This window comes from Rhincodon typus, chromosome 14 (genome assembly GCF_021869965.1).
Source record: "Rhincodon typus isolate 14 chromosome 14, sRhiTyp1.1, whole genome shotgun sequence".
NCBI lineage: Eukaryota > Metazoa > Chordata > Chondrichthyes > Orectolobiformes > Rhincodontidae > Rhincodon > Rhincodon typus.
In genome coordinates, this window is record NC_063345.1 from 31,366,660 (window position 1) to 31,391,659 (window position 25,000).

Here is a 25,000-nt window from a genome sequence, read left to right on the forward strand (position 1 = left end):
TTTTTAAAGCAAATGTTTCAACGTGCATCAAAATGTTTGATAGATTAAAACTTTATTACAGTATCACTGTTTAAATTCAACAGTCAAATTCAAAACCTGCTATATAATATCCAATGTGGTGAAGAGAAGTTCTTAACTAAATATCTGCAGTTCTGTTCCTAAAGATAACTTATGCTCTTTCTGTAACAATAACTACCAACATCAGTAGTAATATCCACATGAATAGCCCATAAGCTGAATTAGAAGACTTTCCAAGTTGTAGTTTGCCATTTCTTGGTCTAGCTTGTGAGAATACTCTCTCAGAAAAGTACTGAAAAGTTTCAGATGCCTATTGAACCTTGCCTAAGATTCCTGCTCATGGCAGGACAGAGGAAAGTTGGGAACGCAAGATGATGTAGCCTGATAAACTGAAACATTCTGATGCTTTTAGTGACCACATCCTGTACAAGATTCTAAACATAAATGAAAGTGAGATATAAAAACACCGAAGTCAGAATTTCACAGTCACACGATATCAGATTATAGTCCAACAGATTTATTTGAAATCACGAACTTTTGGAGCGCTGCTCCTTCGTTAGGTGGAGTGACTGTTGCACTATAACCTGATATCGTGTAACTTCTGACCTTGTCCACACCAGTCCAACACTGGCACCACCACATCACGGCTTCTAGGAGTCAGTATATTTATCAGTTTACTTCAAACTACACACATCTTTTGTTAAAACAACTTGATTTATTGGTCATCGCTTCTTTTCGACAATTTTCCAACAAAGTGACCATCTCATATTATACCATGGTTCAACCTACCCAAAGCACCTTACCCAAGTGGCCAATAGTGAGGTGTTAGACAGAAAAGATACATTCTATAGACACAACAGGAAGGAAGCAGTGACCCTGTTGGGGAAGAAGTAGAAGAGAGCACTTGTAGGCAGATTATGGAAATCTGCAGGACAAGTAAGGTTGTGAATTCATTTACCATAGGGTATATTGGGAAAAAAAAAATGTACTGTGGGACACAGAAGGGGAGTAATTCCTGCCATGTGTGCAGGAGAACTTTCTAGAATAGTATTTGCAAGGAATTAATTACCTCAGTGATTTCAAGCTTTTCTCACTCTTCGTCAGCCAAAAATTCTTGTTGACAGGTGTAAAACCGTATTCTCTTCCTTACCCTGCTGGCAACATGCCCAAATCTCCTTGGGCCCCCACCTCACAGCCTGCAGTACTTCTCCCTTTCTTCCCCCACTCCTTTGTGGCTCCCTTCCACTTGGCTCCACCCCATCTCCTTCCCTCCTCCACCAGAAATCTCTTCATTCTCCAGCAGTCACCATCAGCAACCTCCACAACCAAACCCCCGTAAAGTCTAATGCTTGCCTTTTACAGTTAGAACACATTGGTACTCACAAATCATCCTTTCTTCTGCATGAAAAATTTCAAAGAATAAAAATGCAATTTCAAAGCAAATCTAAGCAGGAATAAGTTATTTGTTACATAACATGCAATTGGTTAATGATCGTAACAATTATTTATTTATCTTTCATGTACCAACCACTTAACTCCTTCTGTTTCAGTTCTTCCTGTATTTTGGCTTCATCATCAGCTTCCTCCTCTTCCTGAGAGTCCAAGACCCAATTATCCACAAGATTGTTTCCTAACTGTCGATTCCAGTACTGCTGTCGTAACCATTCCAAAACAAACTCACAACCTTAGGAAGAAATAAAATCCTTGCTCAGTTAATTGAACCCGCACTTCCAGTACAGATGGTACAATAATAAGTTCTATCACAAAAGTTATCTTATGGAAATTGCAATTTAATTTTAAAGCTATATTTTCTAGGAGGAAAGTCCTAATAAAAAAAAACTTTCCTTAAAACATTCTTTGGTTATTCACTATCATACAAACAATTTGCATTTATATGAAAGACTATTTAACATAGTAATGCCTAGAGAGATACAAGATCTTCGTATTAAGTCATACAGGATGCAGAGGACACAAAGTTCAAAATTTGTGGACAATATGAAACATAAGCTTTGTAATCCGTGAGAAGGGCAATGTAAAAATTCAAAAGAGCGTAAACATGGTGGAATGAGCAGACAAGCAGACAGAATTTAATGCAGAGAAGCATGAAATGATTCACTTTGACAGTCAGAACACAGATAGGATAAAACAGAAATGTACAATTCTAAACAGGACACGAATGAGCACCACACTGTGCGGAATTTAAAAGCTCTCAGAATGCAGAAAAGATTTGAGAAGATTGGAGTAGCTGAGACTGTTCTCCTTGAAGAGAAGCTTCAGAGATGCAAAATCATAGGGGGAATGGGTACATTAGAACATTTGTAAAAAAAGAGAAGAACCGGGGGCACCGGATTTAAGCTGAATGGCAAAAGAAGCAACAACAAAAGGAAAAACCTTTGCATAAAGTTCAAGCTTAGGATCTGATGTGCGCTGTCTGAAAGTGTGCCGCAGACACAGTCAATTGACACACTGATTATTATCTGAAAAGGAAAAGTGCAGGATGACAAAAAACAAACAAGGCTGGTGTGTAGCACTATTTGAATTGCTTTTGTAGAGGCCAACACCACATGACATCTGTGCTACAACTATTCTACAATTCTATACATGTTTTAAACTATTTCCTTTGTCCTTTAGTAAATTAACCTTACGGTCAGATTTTACTTAACTGTGGTTGTAACAGACAATCATCTTCAACAAGAGGGAATTCAACCATCACTGCTTGAAATTCAATGGCATTACCATCTTTGAAACCCCCACAAATAAATATGGTGATGACAAGGGGAGGTCAGAGGCTATGGATTTTGTGATGAATGGCAACTCTTATTTTCCCAATACCTGCCCAACATGTACAAAGCAGGGGTTTGATTGAGTACTGTCCTTTTGTCTAAACGAAGAGTTCCAACAACACTCGAGTTCAACAAAGCAGCACAATTGCTTGGCAACCCATCTAATGTCTTCAACATTTACTCCCTTTAAACCAACACAGAGTGACAGCAGTGTGTGTCACCTACAAGTACCTCACCATGGCTTTTTTGACAACAGCATCCAAATCCATGATCTTGATCACCAAGAAGGACAAAAGGCTGTAGATGGGCAACCACCACCTATAAAAGTCCCTTCAAGGCTACACACTTTCTTAATTTGTATCTATATTGCTATACGTTCACCATCCATGGGTCAAAATCCTGAACTAACACCTCCAGTAACACTGGAGGGTGTACCTATACATAAAAAAGGACTTTTTCTATTAATTTGTGGGATATGAGCATCGCTCGCTGGCCAGCATTTCTTGCCCATCCCTAGTTGCCCTTGAGAAGGTGGTGATGAGCTGCCTTCTTGAACTGCTGCAGTCCACCTGCTGTGGGTTGACCCACAATGCCATTAGGGAGGGAATTCCAGGATTTTGACCCAGCGACAGTGAAGGATTAACGATATATTTCCAGGTCAGTATGGTGAGTGGCTTGAAGGGGAACTCGGATGTGGTGGTGTTCCCGTATGTCTGCAGCCCTATCCTTCTAGATGGAAGTGGTCACGGGTTTGGAAGGTGCAGTCTGATAATCTTTGATGAATTTCTGTATCTTGTAGAGAGTACGCACTGCTGCAACCGAGCATCAGTGGAAAAGGGAGTGGATGCTTATGAATGTAGTGCCAATCAAGCGGGCAGCTTTGTGCTGGAAGACGTCAAGCTTCTGGAGTGTTGGTGGGGCTGCACTCGTCCAGGCAAGTGGGGGTATTCCATCACACTCCTGACTTGTCCTTGTAGATGGTGACAGGCTTTGAGGAGTCAGGAGGTGAGTTACTCGCTGCAGTATTCCTAGCTTCTGGCCTGCTCTTGTAGCCACTCTGTTAATGTGGTGAGTCCAGTTGAATTTCGGGTCAACAATAACCTCCAGGATTTTGATAGTGGGGGATTCAGTGATGGTAACACCATTGAACGTCAAGGGGTGGTAGTTAGATTGTCTCTTTTTCGTGATGATCATAGCCTGGCGTGAATGTCACTTGCCACTTGTCAGCCCAAGCCTGAATATTGTCCAGATCTTGCTTCAGTATCTGAGGATTCATGAATGAACATTGCAATCATCGGCAAACATCCCCATTTCTGACCTGATGGAGGGAAGGTTATTAATGAAGCAACTGAAGATGGTTGGATTGAGGACACTACCCTGAGGAACTCCTGCAGAGATGTCCTGGAGCTGAGATGATCGACCAACAACCACAGCCACCTTCCTATGTGTCAGGTATGACTCCAACCCTGAGTGCAGTGGTTTAAGTCAACAGCTCATCATAACCTTTTCAACAGCAATTCGGGACAGGCAATAAATGCCTCAAACAAAAAACAAAAAATTTTAGTAACTGGTCACTCAAAACGCTATCCAACAAAAACAGTACTTGTAAGAATACTTTAAAGGGATGTGTTAACGGAAGAACAGTGCCCTCTGCTGGCAATGGTTTGCTATTAATTTCATTTGTCTAAGCGATGACAGATCTGCATCTGAAAAGGTAACTTACTTTCCGAAACAGACTCTAACAAATTTTAATATTCTGGACTAGATATTCTTTTAGACTCAGTCTTAACTCACTCCCCTAAGTAAATCTCCAAACACACAAAATCGTAACATACACTATCTGCATATCACATGATGTGGAGGTGCCAGTGTTGGACTGGGATGGACAAAATCAGAAGTCACACGACACCATGTTATGGTCCAACAGGTTTATTTAAAAATCAAGTTTTCCAAGCGCTGTTGCTTACTCAGGTAAAGTAGAGAAAGGCACAGAATATATTGGCTGAAAGATAAGGGCAAGATCATTCCAGGTAATTAAGAATGTCAACAGATAAATACAAAAAGAGAGTAGTGTTAACAGGCTGAATAACAAGTCTTTGCAGATAATAGAGTCCCAATAGATTAATACAAATCATGTGAATAAAGTGTCGACATCTAAACAAGTAAAGGATGACCTTTGAAGCGATTTAATTAAAACAGAAAGATTAAAGCAGATAACAATTAATAATACACAAAACGTAGCTTTGAATTTTACAACTAACTACCTGTAGATTTCTAACTAAAAAAACTTACTGAAGCAACAGTAATTTTCCTGATTTGTCCAATGCTCCCATAAGGAATAAAAATTAAAACCGGTTCTGACTTCAAACCAGGCCTCCTCCTAATTATTTAACCTTTCTTTTAAAAAGCCCTCCATAAAAAGGTAACTAACACACTGTCACTATTTCAAAATCCAAATTCCAAAAATAAATATATTTTTCAATCACTTCCCTATCCAGCTTTGAGTGATCAACAAATTGACAACAAGGCCTTCTGTCCATTCATCCATCCAAGTCAATTATGTAATTTGATTTTATTGTTCACTTGTGAGACATCGGAGTCACTGGTTGACTAATATTTATTGTTTGTCCCTAGGTGCCCTTGAGAAAGGGGTGGCAAGTTGCCTTCTTGAGCTGCCACAATTCATTTGCTTTAGGTTGATCCACAATGCCCTTAGGGAGAGAATTCCAGGATTTTAACCCAGCAACATTAAAGGATGGTGAGTGGCTTGGAAAGGAATTTGCAGGTGGTGGCTTTCCCATGTCTCCACTGCCCTTGTCCTTCTAGATGGAAGCGGTCATGGGTTTGGAGGTGCTGACTAAAGATCATCCACTCAGCACTTGAGTTTGCTGTGAATGCTTCAGCCTTATCTATCTGTTAGGCTCGTCCAGCATTGAACATGAGGGTTCTGTGGTGCCTCCTCCTCCTCCTCCAGTCAGTGTTTAATTGTCCACCACCATTCACATCTGGATGCGGCAAGAGGTACACCTCATGTTGCTCTTGGCATGACTTCCTGCACTCTCCCTTGAACCAGGGGTGATCCCTGGCTTAATGGTAATGGTCAAGAGTTGGAGTACAAGTCTGTTGCTGTTGATGCCACAATCTTGAGTTGCTAGATCTGTTCAAAGTCTGTCCCATTTAGCACAGTAATAGTGCCACACCACACAACAGGAGGTATTCTCAATGTGATGGTGGGACTTCGTCTCCACAAGGACTATGCAGTGGTCACGCTTACTGATACTGTCATGGACAGATGCATCTGCAGCTGACAGATTGGTAAGGAGGAGGTAAAGTATGTTTTTCACTCTTGCTGGTTCCTTCATCACATGTCTCAGACCCAGTCTAGAAGCTATGTCCTTAAGGACCCAATCAGAAGTGCCGCTACTAAACCAAGCTTGGTGGTAGACACGGACATTCCCCATCCAGAGTACCTCTTATGCCCTTGCCATCCTCAGTGCTACCTCCAAGTGTCGTTCAACATGGAAAAGTACTGATTCATCAGCCAACGGAGGTCAGTACGTAGTAAATCAGCAGGTGGTTTCCCAGCCCATGTTTAATCTGAAGCCATGAGACTTCATGAGGTCCAGAGAGTCAACTTTGTGGACTCCCACGGTAACTCTTGCCTGACTGTATGTTACTGTGCCGCCATCTCTGCCAGTCTGTTCTGCCTGTTGGTCAGGACAGATCCAGGGATGGTGATGGTGGTATCTGGGACACTGAGTCATACCTTAGACAATTGGTATGAATTTGTCGAATTGTTGCTTGACCAGGTCTGAGACAGCTCTCCCAATTTTGGCACTAGATCCAGGTGTCAGTGAGGAGGACTTTGCAGGGTCGACAGCGCTGTTTCTGCCATGGTCTTTTCTGGTTCTTAAGTCGATATCAAGTGGTGCATCCAGTTTCATCAGTATTATCAACAGTTGTAGTTCTCAATGCTGTTCCACATCACACACCACTTGTTACGTCTTGCCAACCTGAAAAAGACAAACCCATTTTTGCCTACACTACACTTCTGTTAGTCTACGCCAAAATGCGAGCTCCTAAGCAATAAGCCTTTTCTTTCCTAAGTAATCTTTTATCAAATATCTTCTGGAAATCCAAGTACAGTACATCCACCAATTCCCCTTTATTCACAACACATGCTGCTTCCTCAAAAAACTCCAATAGATCAGTCAAACAGGATTTCCCCTTCACAAAAGCATTTGACTCTGCCTAATTACATTGAACTTAGCCAAGTGCCCTACTGCAAGTCCTTTCATATTAGCTTTAACATTTTCCTTACGACAAGGTTGAACTAATTCACCCATAGGTTCTTCATTCTGCCTTCCTCCCTCTTTGAATAAAGAAGTTACATTTGCTGTCTTTTCAATCTAGTGGACCCTTTCCTTAATCTCAAGAGCTTTTAAAAATGAAAATCAATTCATCAACCATCTCACTAGATACTTCTTTTAAGGACGCAGTCCATTAGGTCAGGGTACTTATCAGGTCACAGCTCTGAAAATTTATTCAGTACCACTGCACTGGCAATTACAATTTTCCACAGTCCTTCCCTCCATTCCATTTCCTGATTTGTAGCCATTTCTAGGATGTTACTTGTACTCTCTAAAGTGAAGACTGATGCAATATACCTTCCATTTCATCTGCCATCATCTTATTTTCTATCATGAATGGCATTTTCAACGAATTTTTTTTTCCTTTTTAAAATACTTATAAAACCTCTATTTTAAATATTTCCCTTATATTCCAACTGTTTATTCAATTTTTTTTAAAGCCATCATTCTTTGCTTTTTTTTTGTGCTATCCAATCCTCTGACTTGTTACCTGCCTATGTACAATTATGTGCCTTTTCTTCAAGTTTGACAACATTTTTCGCTGGATGTTGTTCTGTTCCTCGGAACATTTCTGACTTGTTGGAATGCAGTAATTCTGTGTATTCTGTATATTATGAAATAGCCCTTTACATGTTACATTTTATAAAATGACCTGGATGAGGGCGTAGAAGGATGGGTTAGTAAATTTGCGGATGACACCAAAGTCGGTGGAGTTGTGGATAGTGCGGAAGGATGTTGCAGGTTACAGAGGGACATAGATAAGCTGCAGAGCTGGGCTGAGAGGTGGCAAATGGAGTTTAATGCGGAAAAGTGTGAGGTGATTCACTTTGGAAGGAGTAACAGGAACACAGAGTACTGGGCTAATGGTAAGATTCTTGGTAGTGTGAATGAGCAGAAAGATCTCGGTGTCCATGTGCATAGATCACTGAAAGTTGCCACCCAGGTTGATAGCGTTGTTAAGAAGGCGTACAGTATGTTAGGTTTTATTGGTAGAGGGATTGAGTTTCGGAGCCATGAGGTCATGTTGCAGCTGTACAAAACTCTGGTGCGGCCGCACTTGGAGTATTGCGTACAGTTCTGGTCACCGCATTATAGGAAGGATGTGGAAGCATTGGAAAGGGTGCAGAGGAGATTTACCAGGATGTTGCCTGGTATGGAGGGAAGGTCTTATGAGGAAAGACTGAGGGACTTGAGGCTGTTTTCGTTAGAGAGAAGGTTAAGAGGTGACTTGATAGAGACATACAAGATGATCAGAGGATTAGATAGGGTGGACAGTGGGAGCCTTTTTCCTCGGATGGTGATGGCTAGCACGAGGGGACATAGCTTTAAATTGAGGGGTGATAGATATAGGACAGATGTCAGAGGTAGGTTCTTTACTCAGAGAGTAGTAAGGGCATGGAATGCCCTGCCTGCAAAGATAGTAGGCTCGCCAACTTTAAGGGCATTTAAATGGTCATTGGATAAACATATGGATGATAATGGAATAGTTTAGGTTAGATGGGCTTCAGATTGGTTTCACGGGTCGCCGCAACATCGAGGGCCGAAGGGCCTGTACTGCGCTGTAATGTTCTATGTTCTATGTTCCATGTTCTATGTACATCACCAGAACATGCTACGCTATGAAACTATCCCAAAAACATTTAATCATCTGGTCATCTAGCTTTTCCAGTCTATATATAGATTAAAATTTCCCAAGATTATCAATATGCCTTTCTGACAAGCTCCAAATATTTCTTCCTTTATACTTCACCATACCATGTGGTTATTGTTAGGGGACCTGTGTAGCCACTCCCACTTCTTGCTATTTTGTCACTTAGAGTGACAACCTTAATGACATGGATAAATGAAAAAAGACAGGCAATATAAAACTCAGTTATCTCTGGAGCTATTCATGATGCTTTCTATATGTAAACAATAAGAGTAAATAATGAACTTCTTAAAATGATCGGAGGTTTACGATTTTAAATTTTCTTGCTAGTTACAAAGCCAAAACACCAACTTCTATCTTTAGGACAGGTTCAGGTATAATGCTTTCCAAAGTCAAAAAGTCTTAATATTGGAAATAGTTTTTCTAATGCAAATAAGCCAAATATTAGGTATTTGAAGATTGAATATACAAGGACAACGTCAACAAAAAGCATCGGTATCAGTACAACTACAAACTGCAAAACGCAACAAGTCCCAGAGTTTGATCTGAATAAGTGGCTCTCAGCTAGCAATACAGAAGGGACACCAAAACTATTCTAAAGGCCACAAGTAGTAGGGGTGGAGGTAGGAAACACATTACATGGTGATCAACAGTGCAATTAAGAAATCTTATAACAAAACGCCCCCCTCACCTACTCAAATACAACTTCTATTGTTTCAAATTTAATACTGCATCTTTAGCTATGAAAACAATTAAAAAACAATTGTTGCAATTTAAACATAAATCAAAGCAATTTGGTTGTATTTTTAAAATGGAAATCCGTCTTTCAGCTGTGGAAGTTTGTCGCTCCAGACAGAAACAAAACGTAGTGTCTCTTGGTTATTTGATACATAGATTCTGTAACAGATTAATTAGTAAAGACAATACCTAGCCGAGTCTCAAAGACCAGTAAGTCTGAGGCCTGATTTCCACATGTGTTTAGTCAGCTGATCATAAGAGGTGCATTGGGAGGATACAAAAATTGGATTCACTCTCCTGTATTAGGAAGGAGAGCAAAAGTCAGTCAGGATTCTCACTCCTGATTACTATCTTCAGTGCAATGTTAGTTTATAGAAGAATATATAATAACTTATTACTAGTCTAGAATAAATTGTGTCCTTACTAAAAATACACTGCACTTGAAATAAACCAAGTCTACAGTTAGAATATAATTAGCCTTAACATCATAGAATATGAAAACAGAAATCGAGTTCCCACTTCTGCACTCTAGAATGCACTTTTGTGGATATTAGGTGATCAGGATGAAGCCCAACACTCAACACAAATGAACAGCCTGCCATACTCCCTATCTAGGTTCACAAGAATGAATACTCAAGGAAGCAATTATACTACTGGCAGTATTCCAGATAACTGGATCTCAACATCAGCACGTGCCTTTAGAAGTAGAGGGAAAACACCACTGGGTGGAGAAAAAGACTAATTGTTTTACAGACAAATTAATACACTGACACCAGAAGTTTGAATTTTGATTGTGAAACAAATGGCTCAATTTCTAGTATTATGCAGAGATGATGATAACAACTCCACAAAACAGAAACATAAATAAAACACAGCAACTGCTGAAAAGCTGAAACAAAAACACCAAACCCAATACAGGTCGCAGGTTCTGTAAATGAATGGAGGGCTATGAAGTGTGGTTTTTTTTTCCCCCCCCCAGTACTTTCTCCACCCAGAAGGGGCACCATGACAATAGGTGTGTGTGTGTGTGTGGGTGAGAAGGGACATGTTCCTTTGGTGGCGTACAGTCCGTACTTAACTAGCTCAAACACCTGAAACAAAATGTCTCCTGCTAAATGTGACTCAAATGATAAGAATATGTTAATCACGCACTACACTAACAAGCAGTTTACTAAAATTATTCAAGCTTGTAATGTAACCTCTTTATGCTGTCTTGAAGCAACATTCAATCCCTTTACTACACATGAATGTATTAATTTTAGTGAATGGTTAAATCTTCTGTCAGAAACATTATCAGTAATGGCCACAGGTGTGCAAAGCCAACAACGTAGGGAGTAGGGTCCACATAATTATCAAAGACAAAGGAAGCTTTAGATACAGAACAATGCCTACTGTATATTGTGGGATGACAGTAAACTACAAAGGGACATTAGATCAACTGTTGGCCAAGGGCTATTCACACATACAAACAGCAGCTTGTGAAGTGAAACTTACCCAAGCTCAAGCCAGGGACTAAATCCTTATTTGGTGGAAGACTAGTGAGGTAATCCTAACAGTGTCCTGGGGTGAGCCTATTATGGAAAGACACAGGCTCGCTAGATGAGCTAAGAGCCAATGAAAAACAAGACACCACAGTTCGGAAAGATAAGGAGAAAAGGATAAACATAAAAAGGATTTTGGGCATGCGAGCAGCAAACAGTCTGGAGATCAACCTTCATAAGTTGACGACCTCATGCTTGGAAAGTACACAGAGGACCAGGGAGAGATAGGCTAGCCAGCATGTGCTCCTATTCTCGGGTAATAGCCTTTAAATTCTTTGGCTATTCAGGGAACATCAGAAAAACCTAGTGGGTGTGTGCGTAGATTTTAGCCTTTAGGGTGGCACGGTGGCTCAGTGGTTAGCACTGCTGCCTCACAGCGCCAGGGACCCAGGTTTGATTCCAGCCTCGGGTGACTATCTGTGTGGAGTTTGCACATTCTCCCTGTGTCTGCGTGGGTTTCCTCCGGGTGCTTTGGTTTCCTCCCACAGTCCAAAAATGCACATGTTAGGTGGATTGGCCATGCTAAATTGTCCATAGTGTTCAGGGATGTGTAGATTAGGTGGCTTATAGTGGAAGGGTCTGGGTGGGATGCTCTGAGAGTCTGTGTGGACTGGTTGGGCCAAAGGGCCTGTTTCCACACTGTAGGGATTCTAATGATTATATTCTATAAAACAGCACACATGCAATTCATACTGTAGTCTGTTTCAACTACCTAATGAAGTTAGTGAGAGATAGTAAGAACTGCCGATGCTGGAGTCTGAGATAACACAGTGTGGAGCTAGAGGAACACAGCAGGTCAGGCAGCATCAGAAGGGTCTGAAGAAGGGTCCCAATCCGAAACGTCAGCTTTCCTGCTTCTCTGATGCTGCCTGACCTGTTAATGAAATTAGTGGTTGGTTGATATAGATTTGACTCTTTGCGCCATGCCAATAACAGTCGAATGCAGTATCCAAGCAACAATATAATGTGAATTGACTCAGTAAGAAGTTCAGTACAACTTGCTGTTAATAGAAATTGATTATATGTGAAATTTTCCAGAGTCAGTTTCATGCTCATAGGACTGACTCTTCTCGTGTACACATGAATACAAAGATCAACATTTTGTACCAGAATCTCCTGTCAGTCTATTAAGTTGTACGATAACAGCAGGGACTAGTCTCTGCAAACACAGGTAATATGTTCAAAACTTAAGCCTGTAATTCCCTGTTTCTTTCTAGTGGCAACACCTCAATGGCTGGTCAACTAGCAAACCAATCAGCACCTTTTTCTCCTTTGATTATTTGAAATTTAGCAACGGTGTTTTCCTGATACAGCAGCAATATTCAAAGTTCTGTACTACCGGATGAATAGTAACTTTAAAAAGGGAATTAGACAAAAACTTGGTGAAAAAAAAAGTGCACTTCTAATGGAGAAAGAGGAGTAGTTTGTGCTAAGAACTGGCATGGGCATTTATATTTTTAAAAATTTATTCATGCGATGTGGTCAACCAAATAGGCATCTTTTGTGCTGTGTCATTTTGCAATTCCAGGTTTGCATCATTTAGAATACAGATAATTCTCAAAGCATTATACATGACTAGGACCTAATTTGTTACTTTGAGAGGTGACATGAGACAGCATGAGACATGTACAGACCAAAATCCTACTCTCTTCAAATGGGAGGAATAATAATGAACAGCAAGGAAAAGAAAATTGGCACTAGAGACAAAAAAAAAGAGAGAGACAGGAGAAAAATTGATCAGTTTCACTTTTAGCAACAGAGGATTTTATTACCTTTTCTGCACCATGCCAGTGTAGGAAGTTTCCGGTGTGTCAGTTCATGTCGGAGATTTACTATCCACTCTGGTATATTCATCTAAAAGAAAAGAAGTGGGAAATCCTGAGCATCTTTTTAATGTTAGCCTCCTAATTAGCACAAAATCAGAACAAATTGCATTTGTCCTGTTTAAAAATAATTGTGCTCTTGGTCCACACTAAATTGAGACTATCCAAAATCATTTTACTAGTGAGCCAGAAGACCATTTCATCACATCAATCAGAACTGGATTTAAACACAAGTGCCAGAGAGAAGGCCAATACCTAATCTTAGTTCTTCAAATTTGCTTCTCCCACTATCAGCACATACAGAAATACCAGGTACCATGGGAGATTTGAACCTTCATTCCAAAGACTGAATTTGGAATCAAATCCTAACATTGGCTAGGTAGGGGAAAAACAAAATGAGTCTTCTAAAGACCATCACTCGATTGGAAAATAGCATTAGAAAACACAACCCATTTAAAATATATTCTCAAGAGCATATAACCCTTTAAACTTTTAAAATAACTTACCAAGTATGAAACTGTATATGAAAGGTCACTCACCTGACGGTAATATTTAGTCAGAAAAAGATACCCTTATTTGGCAAGTTAACAAATGCCAACCCAAACAATATTTGTAGCATTACAATTGTCTTCCACTTCTTTGAACCTGACAAGCCCAAATGAGAGTCCACGGAAAACCAAGGATTGATCATAGAATCCCTACAGTGTAGAAACAGGCCCTTTGGCCCAACAAGTCCACACCGCCCCTCCGAAGAGCATCCCACCCAGACCCATCCTCCCACCCCTGCATTTCCCTTGTCTAACCCACCTGACCTAAACATCCCTGGGCACTACAGGCAATTTAGCATGGCCAATCCACCTACCCTGCACATCTTTGGACTGTGGGAGGAAACCGGATCACCCAGAGGAAACCCATGCAGACACCAGAAGAATGCGTAAACTCCACACAGACAGTCACCCGAGGCTGGAATCGAACCCGGGTCCCAGGCGCTGTGAGGCAGCAGTGCTAACTACTGAGCCACCGTGCGCCCAATTTAGTGGAGGTTTACCTTGTTAGGCAAATGGTAGGTAATTTGACAACAGAGATATCCGAGTAGATGGTCTTAACCTTGGGCATATAAAAATCCATGAGTTCCTCAGACTTATTGTTATGAGGTGAGGATGGGGGTGAGAGCTTTAAGGAGGCAGTTGGCCACAGAAAGTAACTTCCACTAGAAGCCAACAAATGAAATTTTAAAAATTCTTAATCTCCTTCAAATATTCAGAAAGCACATACGAAATGAACCATTTGTCAACCACATATTTCATACATTGTACCTAAATAATTTATGTGCCACCCAACTTTGGTTAATGTTTTGCAACAACACGCAAAATGCCTGCAGAAAGTGATTGGGAAAATAGCTTTTAATTTTATTTCCACAAGTTTATTATGATTTATAAGTTTTCTCTTTTCAAATCTTCTCTTGTTTTAAGGATAGTCGACTATTTTACAATTCTGAATACAGTCCCAAACAAAAACTTGACAAAGATGTTCAATGAAATAAGCAGTCAAATTTCGATGCAGTTCCACAGAAAAATCAGTTCACAAAAAGAGAATTTTTTCTGAAGAAGGGTCTAGGCCCGAAACGTCAGCCTTCCTGCTCCTCTGATGCTGCTTGGCCTGCTGTGTTCATCCAGCTCTACACCTTGTTCTCAAAAATCAGTAAGCCAGCTCTGCAAAAGAGTTGCATGACCTGGTAGCAAACGACCAGGGGATGCAAAATAAAACTATTCAAGATTAGAGGTGAACCAGCAAATGTGGACCACGGGTCAAAGTGCAGACAAATGAGGAAACAAAGAAAACAGCAGCCCTGGCGTGTTAAGTGCTTATCTAGATGCTTCTTAAATATTGCAAGACTACTTGGCTCCATCACACTCTCAGGCAGCATGTTCCATGTATCGATCACACTCTGGGTGAAAAAAAAATTCCTCAGATCTTCTCTAAACCACTTGCTCCTCAACTTATTCTTATGCCTGCTGATCTTAGAGACAAGGTTGTCACAATCTATTGTCTGCACTTCAGTTTTGTATGACACAATCAGATCCCCGAACCCCTGCCTCAGCCTCTTCTGCTCCTAGGAAAACAAACCCAGCCTATACGGTCACACTTTATAAATGTGACTTTCCATCTCAGGCAACATCTTGGTGAATCTTCTCTGTACCCTCTCCAATGTAATCACATCCTTCCGATAATGTAGCAATCAAAACTGCACAGCTTTTCCAATCCATAGCCTAACCAATGTTTTATGAAGTAGTAACAAGACTTCTTTGCTCCAATACTCACATCCCAGCTACTGAAGGAAAGGATTCCGTATGCCTTCTTCACTGCCTTATCTACTTGTGCTGACACCTTCAAGGATCTGTGGACTTGTACACCAAGGTCCCTTTGTTCCTCAGTAATCCTGAGGGACCTACCATTCATTGCGGATATCCTTGCTTATTCGACCTCCCAAAATTCATCTCCTCGCACTTGAGGATTAAATTTAATCTGTCATTGCCCTGCTCAATTTACTAGCTGATCAATATCAGACTGTAGCCCGAGACCATCCTCCTCACTATCAACACCAACACCAATTTTCCGACCATCCGCAAATTTACTAATTGAACCTTCTATATTCACTTCCAAGGCGTTAATGTTCATAACAAACAGCAAGGGTCCCAACACCAATCCTTGTGGCACACTGCTGGGTCACAGGCTTCCAATTACAATAACAACCCTCCACCATCATCCTTTGCCTCCTATTTGTAGGCCAAATTTGGATCCAGTTTGCCATCTTGCCTTGGGTCCCATGGGCTCTGACCTTTTCGACCAGCCTTCCATATTAGACCCTGCCAAAAGCCTTAATGAAATCCATGTAAACCATACCAACTGCACTACCCTCAATATATTTCATCACTTTTTCTAAAAATTTAATGATATTAGTCAGACAGGATATCCTTACAACAAATCTGTGTTAACTATCCCTGATCAAACCCTGCATTTCCAAGTGTTGATTTATCTTGTCCCTCAGATTTTCTTTCCCCAAATAATTTCCATATCACCAACTTCAGAATAACCAATCTGTAATTACCTGGCCTATCCTTGCTGCCCTTCTTGAACAAACAAAACTATAATAGCTATCCTCCAGTAATCTGCCACTTCGCCTGTGATCAGTAAAGTATCTCTGCCAGGACCCAGCAATCTCCTCCATTGCATCCCATAGCATCTTGCAGATAATCTCATCAGGTCCTAGAGATTTATACACCTTTATGCCTAATAAAACACCTAATTTCTCCTCCTCATTAATTTTAATATGGTCTAGAACTTTACTATTCCAACTAAATTCCTGGCTACAATGTCTTTTGTTGTATTTACAGAGGAAAAAAAAATTCATTTAAGACCTCACCCACACTGTGTAGCGCCACGCGCAGGTTGTCCCTTTGGTCTCTAATAGGCCCCACTCTTTCCCTGCCAATTCTCTTACACTTAATATACCTGAAAAAAGCCTGGGGTTTTCCTAACTGCCAAAGATATTTTGTGACCCCTCTAATTTTTTTCTTGTGCAACCTCCTGCACTCTCTATACTTTTGAAAGGCCTCTGCTGTTTTTAGTGCACTATAACTGACATATGTTTCTTTCGTTTCCCTTATCAAATTCTTTAGATCCAAAGTTCCCTGTACTTGCTCCCCATAACTGTCGCTCTTCAAGCAACAGGATGCTATTTTTTTTTTTTTTAAATTCCACTTTTCAGATGTGCATTTATCTGCAAGTAGCTGTCCCCAGTCTATGTTTGCCAGATCCTGTCCAATGATATTGAAATTAGCCTTCCCCTAATTTAAACTTCACTTCTACACCATCCTTCTCCCTTCAAAAAGCCCACCCACTGAAACTTGACTGGCTTCATTTCCTAGGATTCGGTCCAGCACTGCCCGATCTCTAGTAGGACAATGGACTGACGTAAGAAGCTCTTCTGGATGCATTTTAAACATTCCACCCCATCTAATCCTTTCACATTAAGACAATCCCAGTCAATGTTAGCAAAGTTGAAATCCCTTACAACTATTACCCTGTTTTTCACACCTTTCTGTGATTTGCCTCCACACTTGCTCCTTTATCTCCCTCTGTGTGTGGCGAAGCCTGTAGTATAACCCCAGCAAAGTAACTGTCCATTTTTTTATTTCTAAACTCTACCCAGCTGGCCTCATTTAAAGGCCATTCCAGGCCATCCTCCCTCATTACTGCCATGGTGGCTTCCTTGATCAATAATGCAACGTCCCCACCTTTCTTACATGGCCACCCACATTGTGCCTGAAACTTCTATAACCTTGGAATATCGAGCAGCGAGTCCTGCTCTTCCTTCAACTAAGTCTCAGTGATTGGAACAACATCTTCTTGCCTCATGTGGATCAACGTAGTGTTGATCAGCTAGGCAGTCAAGCTTCTTGCATTAAAATAGATACAATTTAGCTTTCTGGACTGCCCTGTCTCTTATCAGGCCCACATCATCCACCTGCTCAACTGTCCTAGCATTCCTTCCATACCTGATTGGACCTTGCTCCCAACTTTACATCTATTCAGTGTCTCATCCCCCAGCCAAGTTAATTTAAAACCTCCCCATGAGCAAACCTCAACCAACGATGCCAGACCCATTCAGGTACAGGTCCAATCTACCAAAGAAACTGTCTCAATGATCAAGCTAAAGCCCTCCCTCCTACACTTCCCCTTTAGCAACACGCTCACCTCTCCTATCTTCCTATTCCTACACTCAGCAGCACATGGCACTTGAAGTAATATAGAGATTACCATCTTAGTAGCCTTCCTCTTTAATTTACTACTTAATTCTCTAAATTCCTGTTGCAGGACCTCTGTTCTTTCTTGATCCATTTCACTGATACTGACATGTCACACAATTGCTTGCTGTTCACCCACCCCCCACTTCAGAATGCCCTGCAGCTGCTTAAAGACACTCCTGGGCCCAGCAGCAGGAAGGCAACATATCATCTGGCAGTCTTGTCTGCAGCCACAGAACTGTCTGTCTGTCAGTTCCCCTTACAACGGAGTCCCCTATCACTAAAGCTCTCCCCTGCTGTGGAGAGCCAACTGTGGTGCCACTAACTTGGCTGTTGAGCCTGCAAGAAATAACATGCACTGTAAATAAAAATAAACTTGTTGAAGTGCTGTATTTTTAACAAGGTGCCACATAAAAAGGTTAATCTGCAAAGTAGGAGTTCATGATGTATAGGGTAACACATTAGCATGTATAGAAGATTGGCTGGCTGGCAGAAAATAGACAGTACACATAAATTGGTCTTTGTCTGATTGGCACAATGTGGTTAGTGAACAACCCCCTGCAGTATGTGCTAGGGCCTCAGTTTTTTTGCAATTTATATTGGTGACTTAGTATGAGGGGAGCTAAGGCATGGTAGCTAAATCTGCAGATGACACGAAGACATGTAAGAAAGTATAAAGTTGCCATAGTCTTGCCAGACCTATGGCTGCTCTCTGAAAGAGAGACAACTGGTGGTGATTTAACCTGACCAAGGCGAGGAGAAGAGGTCGAGAAGGATCATCCTTCATGGTAACCTCAGCAGTGTGGAACGGAATCCATACTATTGTTGTCACTCCATCACAAACCAGCCATCTAGCCAGCTGAGCTGATTGATCCCTTGGAAAACATATTATGCAGGGGTAAAAGATCTTAAGTACGCAAAGATTCCCCAATTTACCTGACTTTCAGACTCAGATTGCCAAAAAGTACAGACCAGGCTTTTGTACTCAAGAACAATGACTATTACAACTAAATGAACTCTAGCTAGAGGTAAACAATTATAAACTGTTGACAAATTTAATTAAACTGTAATTAAAATGCTAAATACCCTACAAACTATTTATCTGACACACAAAAAAAAAGGATGTTACGGACAGAGGGAAATCGAGGAACGAAGTTCTGTAATCTCTGTTCACAGGAACTTCTGAAGTAGTTCACTCTGATCTGACCGCTGCTTCTCAGTCTTGCTTTTCCAGAAGCTTCCACTGATTTGCATGGGGAACAAGGTGGCCACTTCATTTATAAAAAAGGTCTCTGGTGCATTAGTTAAAAGTCACAGCTTACAGTAACTATTGAAAGAAAGATAAACTGATTTTCTTCAAGTTTAAAAGTGGTTTTTACTGCAGAAAACAGGTGGTGAGCTGATGGTAGTCTAAAAAGCTTCTCAGGTAACTGAATAGCTTAAGGCTGTGAACAAGATGCAATCTCATAATTTTTGGCAAGCAGAAGATCTTTTGTCATTGATAACTGGTCTTGGATTTGTGACCAATCAGGTACTTGCACCAAAAGCTCAAACTGAACATAACCCCTCGGCTCCAGTTGGTCCACAATCACATTTTATTCACTACTGAAAATAGCAGCTGTTTAGACAAAGCTTACAATGAATGTCAAATTACTCGCTTTCAAAACATGCAGCAATCCTTGGTTGTTAACACAGTTCTTTTCTCATTTCAGTCTACAAATAAAAGTAGAAGTCAATTTTTTTTTTTAAATGGTCTTTACAGGAGACCCAAGGAGTTTGCATGACAAAATAAAATAGGTCAAGTCAGGAGGCAAAAATCTGATAAATGGGGCATATAATGTTGGAAAACGTGAAGGTGTCCAGTTTGGGAGAAATATTGAGAAAAAGCAGAGCAGTACGTAAATAGAATGATTGCAGATTTCCAAGATGCGGAGGGACTTAAGTGTTCTACTGCATCAGTCACAAAACATTGGCACACAAGTACAGCAAGGCATTAAAACTGGAATGCTATATTACAAGAGGAACTGAACAGAAAAAAAAATGAAGGATGTTGAAATAGCTCGACAGAGGCCAGGACCCAGCCACCCTTTATTTATACATGAAGAGTTCTTGACTCGAATACTGCCTGTTCAGAGTCAGCTCTCAAAGTGCCAGAATCTCTGACATGCCTCTTTCTATCTGTCAGCCAGGGCTCCCTAATTGGACCAGGTTAACAGCCCAATCAGGGAACTCATTCTATGACGTCCAGCTGGCTGACCTCATTACAATCACTACAGATATTATATTACAGTTATACAAAATGTGCTGGAGAAACCACATCTCAAACACTGTGTGCAGTTCTGGTCACCTTAAAAAAGGATGCAAATACACTAGAAACAGTTCAGAGGAGATTTACTAGATTGAAACTTGGAATGAATGTGTTGGGCTTGTTTCCACTGGAAGTTAAGAAGAGTTAGGGGTGACTTGATTGAAACTTATGAGATACTGAACAGTCATGACAAGGTGGGCGTGAAAACAATATTCTCTTTATGAATGAGGCCAGAACTAAGAGGCACCGTTTTAGAATTAGGGGTGCCTCTATCAGGAAAGGGACAAACATTTTTTCCCTGAGGGTTGTGCAAACTTGGAACTCTCTGGCACAAAAGATAGTGGCAGTATGTTTATTGAATATTTAAGATAATATAGATAGGTCATTAAACCACAAGTCCACAGAAGCAGGGAACGATTTCGCCAATTGAATCTGTGCCTCCTTTTTTTGAGATCATGGCTGATCTGATCATCCTCAATTCCACCTTCTTGCCTTTGCCCTGTAACCGTCGACCCCCTTACTGATTAAAAATCAGTCTCAGCCTGGAGTATACTTAACGACAGCCTAAGTTCATTATCCTCAGAGAGATAAAATTCCTCCTCATCCGTCTTCAACCAGGCAACTTCTCCCACAAAGGGAAATAACCTCTCCCCATTTACCCTGTCATACCTGTTAAGAACCTTGTATGTTTCAATTAGTGTGCCTCACATTCCTTTAAATTCCAAAGAGTACAGGCCCAATCTACACAACTGCTCCTCATAAGAAAATCCCTCCATATTGGGATCAACCCAGTGAACACTCTCTGGACTACCTCTGATGCCAGTCTAACTTTCCTTACACAAGTTTGCCAAAACTGCTCAAAGCATTTCAGGTGTGATTGGACTAGTGTCTTGTATAGTTTTAGCAAGATCTACCTATTTTTAATACCCCATTCCTTTTGAAATAAAGACTAACATTCTATTTGCCTTCCCTATTACCCACTGAACTTGGGCAGGAGCTTCTTGTGATTTATGCACAAGAATCCCCAGATCCTGCTGCACTACAGTTTCCTATAGGTTTTCACCATTTAATATAAATTCAGTTCTTCTATCCTTCACATCAAATTGCATAGCTTCACACTTTCCCACATTACATTCCATCTGCCAAGTTTCTGCCCACTCAAAATCTGCTCACATCTATCAACTTTGTGTTAACCTCAGCACTTGCCTTCCCACCTATTTCTGTCATCCACAAACGTGTCAATAGCATAGTCACATCCATCATCCAAGTCATTAAGACATATTGCAAAACAGTTGTGGCCCCAGCTCACATCCTGGTAATGTTCAATTAGGTTGCAATATTGAAAATGACCCTCTGACCCTAACTGTTTTCACTAGCTAAACAATCCTCGATCCATGCTAGGTAACCACCCAGAACACCATGGGCTCTTATCATCTCAAGTAGCCTTATATAAATTATCAAAACCCCTTTTGAACCTCAAACATGTTACATCCACGAGATCTCCCTGCTCCAAAGCATTGTAACTGTATTTTATATTGCCAAATGCTGTACTATCGCACCTTTCATGAAAGGCTAGTAGCTTCTAAATATCCAATGTTAAGCTAATTGGCCTATACAGTTATCTGTCTTGCGCCTCCTCTCATCTTTGAAAGAGAAAGGGTTACAAACAAGTTTTCCATTCCTCTGGGACCTCTCCAGAATCTTGGGCTTCTTGGAAGATTACTACCAGTGCATCTATTATCACTGCAGCTTCTTTTAAAATTCTAACCAGCAAGAGTGTCCAAAGGTTAACGACAGAAGATGGGACTGTGAAATTCAAAACTAGCTAATCAACTATGATCTTATTCAAGAATAGAAAAGATTGGAGAATGTGTATGGCCTACTTCTATTGCTAATTTGTGTGTGTTTTCATATTCATTGATTTCATTCGTAATAACATGACCAAGATCTAGGCTTGGACTCGAATGTTTATGAGCTATAGGTTTGTTGATATCTTGCACATTGTTGGAAGGCTGACTGTTTTCAGTGGTCTTATACAATTTCACCCCATAAATTCATCACTGGTTCAGTCTACATACAGTTGGAACAATGAGTAATATACTGTTGCACAAATTCCTAGCTGACATTCATTTCTTCTTAAGATCATCCCATTAGGTGTTGTGGCTGCACAAGATCTAAGCTCACTGCACACTTTAGATACTTCTGTGGACCACCAGGTTATAGCATACAACTTGCATCTTGTACCTACGAAAGGACAAAGCAATTCTACTCACCAGTCATAGGCTATCTTCTTTCTCTCTTGCTTGCAAGAGTATTGTCTTCTTTCCTGAGTGTATGGACTGGCAGATGACTGGCATGGTTGTCCTAATTGCCTTCTGAACAGGATTTCAACTGATGATGGCAAATCCATATGTAGAAACTACACTTAAGTGTAGGATTGTAATATGGAGATTGTGTTTTGCTTCCCAGCACTGCATAATCAATCCCTTAGCAGTGCGAACCATTTGCTTAGCAAGGCAGTTAGATCTAGGATATCATGAGGAGGCTGGTATGCCTCATGCTCCTAAGAAAGTCCACAGGTATACAGTGACTTTTGTTAGGTATGATCTCTTCAGGTGTATCAAAACGGACAGAATATTGTACTCATTATGCATCATTCAAGGTATCAATTGCTTGCCTGATGATTGGAAGGTTCGAAGTAGCTACTGCCCTGGAGAAAATCACCAGCATTGAGTGTAAATAAGTCAGTTGCAATTCTAAACTAAGGGCAGGACAGTACTCTTGTAAGAGAGAGCGAAAGTTCTGTGCATTGATGTGGTAACATGACTATTGCCGGTCCACTATAAAAGGACAAACATATTTCAATGACACTGCACCAATTCAAGAAATGAGTGCTCCACTACAAGCAGCTATGTTTGACTTACTTTTAAGTTGCATAATTTACTTCCAAAAATCCAGATGCAAACCCTCCAGGATTCTGACCAGTCAGATGTTCACTCTCTCACATATCAACCTTGGCTAAGATTATATGCTTAACCATTTTACACAGAATCACAGAATCCCTATCGTGCAGAAAGAAGCTATTCAGCCCATCAAGACTGCACCAATCCTCCGAACAGCATCCCACCCAGACACAGCACACCCCCTCCCCCCCCCACCCTATCCCACATTTCCCATGACTAACCCATCTAACCTGCACATCCCTGTACACTAAGGGGCAATTTAGCATGGCCAATCCAACTAATCTGCACATCTTTGGACTGTGGAAGGAAACAAGAGCACCCAGAGGAAACCCATGCTGACCCAGTAAGAAGGTGCAAATTCCACACAGACAGCTAAGGCTACCAAACTTGGGTTCCTGGCACTGTGAGGCAGCAGTGCTAACGACTGTGCCACCATGCCATCTTTACTTTTTTTTTAAAAAAGGTCACTCATGGGATGTGGCGTTGTAGGCTGGGCCAGCATTTATAATCCATCTCTAGTTGTCCTTGAGAGGTGGTAGGTAGTGAGCTACCATCTTGAACCACTGCAATCCATTTAGCGTAAAAATGCTATTACGGAGGGAGGGGAGTGAAGGGAAGGAGGGTGTTCCAGGATTTTGACCTAGCAACACAAAGAACAGCAATACACTTCCAAATCAGGATGGTGATTACATTGGAGGGGAACTTATAGGTAGCAGTATTCCTATGTATCTGTTGCCGTTATTCTTCTAGATGGTAGCGGTCATGAGTTTAGAAGGAGTTTTCTAAGGAGCCTTGGTGAATTTCTGTGGTCCATTTTGTAGATGATAAACACATTGCTACTACTGTGAATGACTGCTAGAGCCGGGTAAACCTGGTGCCAACTAAGTGAGCTTTGACCTGAATAGCTTAAAGCTCTGAGTGTCACTGAAGCTGCTCTTATCCAGCCAAGTTGGGAGAGTTCCATCACACTCCTGACTTATGCTTTGTCAGTGGTGAACAGGCCTAAGGGAGTGAGTTACTTGCTGCGGTATTCCTAACCTCTGACCTTCTCTTGTAGCCACAGTATTTATACGGCTAGTCCAGTTCAGTTTCTGGTAACCTCCAAGAAGTTCAGAGATGGAAATCCAGCAATGGTAATGTCAGTGAATGTCAAGGGGTGATAGTTACAGTTCTGGTCGCCACACCACCAGAAGGATGTGGAGGCTTTGGACAGGGAAATGAAAAAAGTTTACCAAGATGCTTCCTGGTTTGGAGAGTATTAGCTATGAGGACAGATCAGACAAACTTGGATTGTTGTCACTTAAACATCAGAAGTAAAGGGGTAACTTGATAGAAGTTTACAAAATTGTGAGAAGCACGAATATAATAGATAGTCAGAGCCTTGTTCCCAGGGTATAAATGTCAATTACTAGGGGACATAAGTTTAAGGTAAAGTTTAAATGCAAAGTGAGAGGCAAGTTTTGTCTCCCCACCACACCGCACTTCACTCACATGCATGAGCTCGCGCACACACACGCACAGTGTTGTATTCACGTATATCATTTCTATCAAATTGTTATTATGCAATGTTTATAAACTGTATGTGTACTAATAGCTTACCTCACTTGCCAAACGTCTCAGTGGGATAGCAACAGTTTTCTGCTTCCTCTCAGTAATCAGATTAACAAACCTAAAAAGTTAAGAATCCAATATTTTTAAACATGTAGTCACTAAAATTACCTAAATAATCTGATGAAATTTAAATAAGTTGCACTGCATATAACCAATTATTGCAAATTACCCAACTAACAGAATTGATTTTTTGTGATCAGTGTTTATAGTGATCACGTGCATGTACCAGTAACTGGTTTAATTCTTATTTCAAAACACAATTGAAATTCAGGCTCATATTACAACATATCAGTAATCAGTTTCTCACAAAAGTATATCAATTGTGCTGGTACGATGGAGGACTGGCAAAGGATTCTGATGTTTACTACTTTAAAATTAAGTAAATACTA

The 25,000-nt window shown here is 40.8% G+C and overlaps 1 protein-coding gene across 1 annotated transcript in view; it reads left to right on the top strand.

The window, feature by feature from the left end:
• Positions 1-25,000, top strand: part of las1l (LAS1 like ribosome biogenesis factor) — a 97,723-nt gene that overhangs the window by 24,077 nt on the left and 48,646 nt on the right. The gene's annotated exons all lie outside the window — the stretch shown is intronic.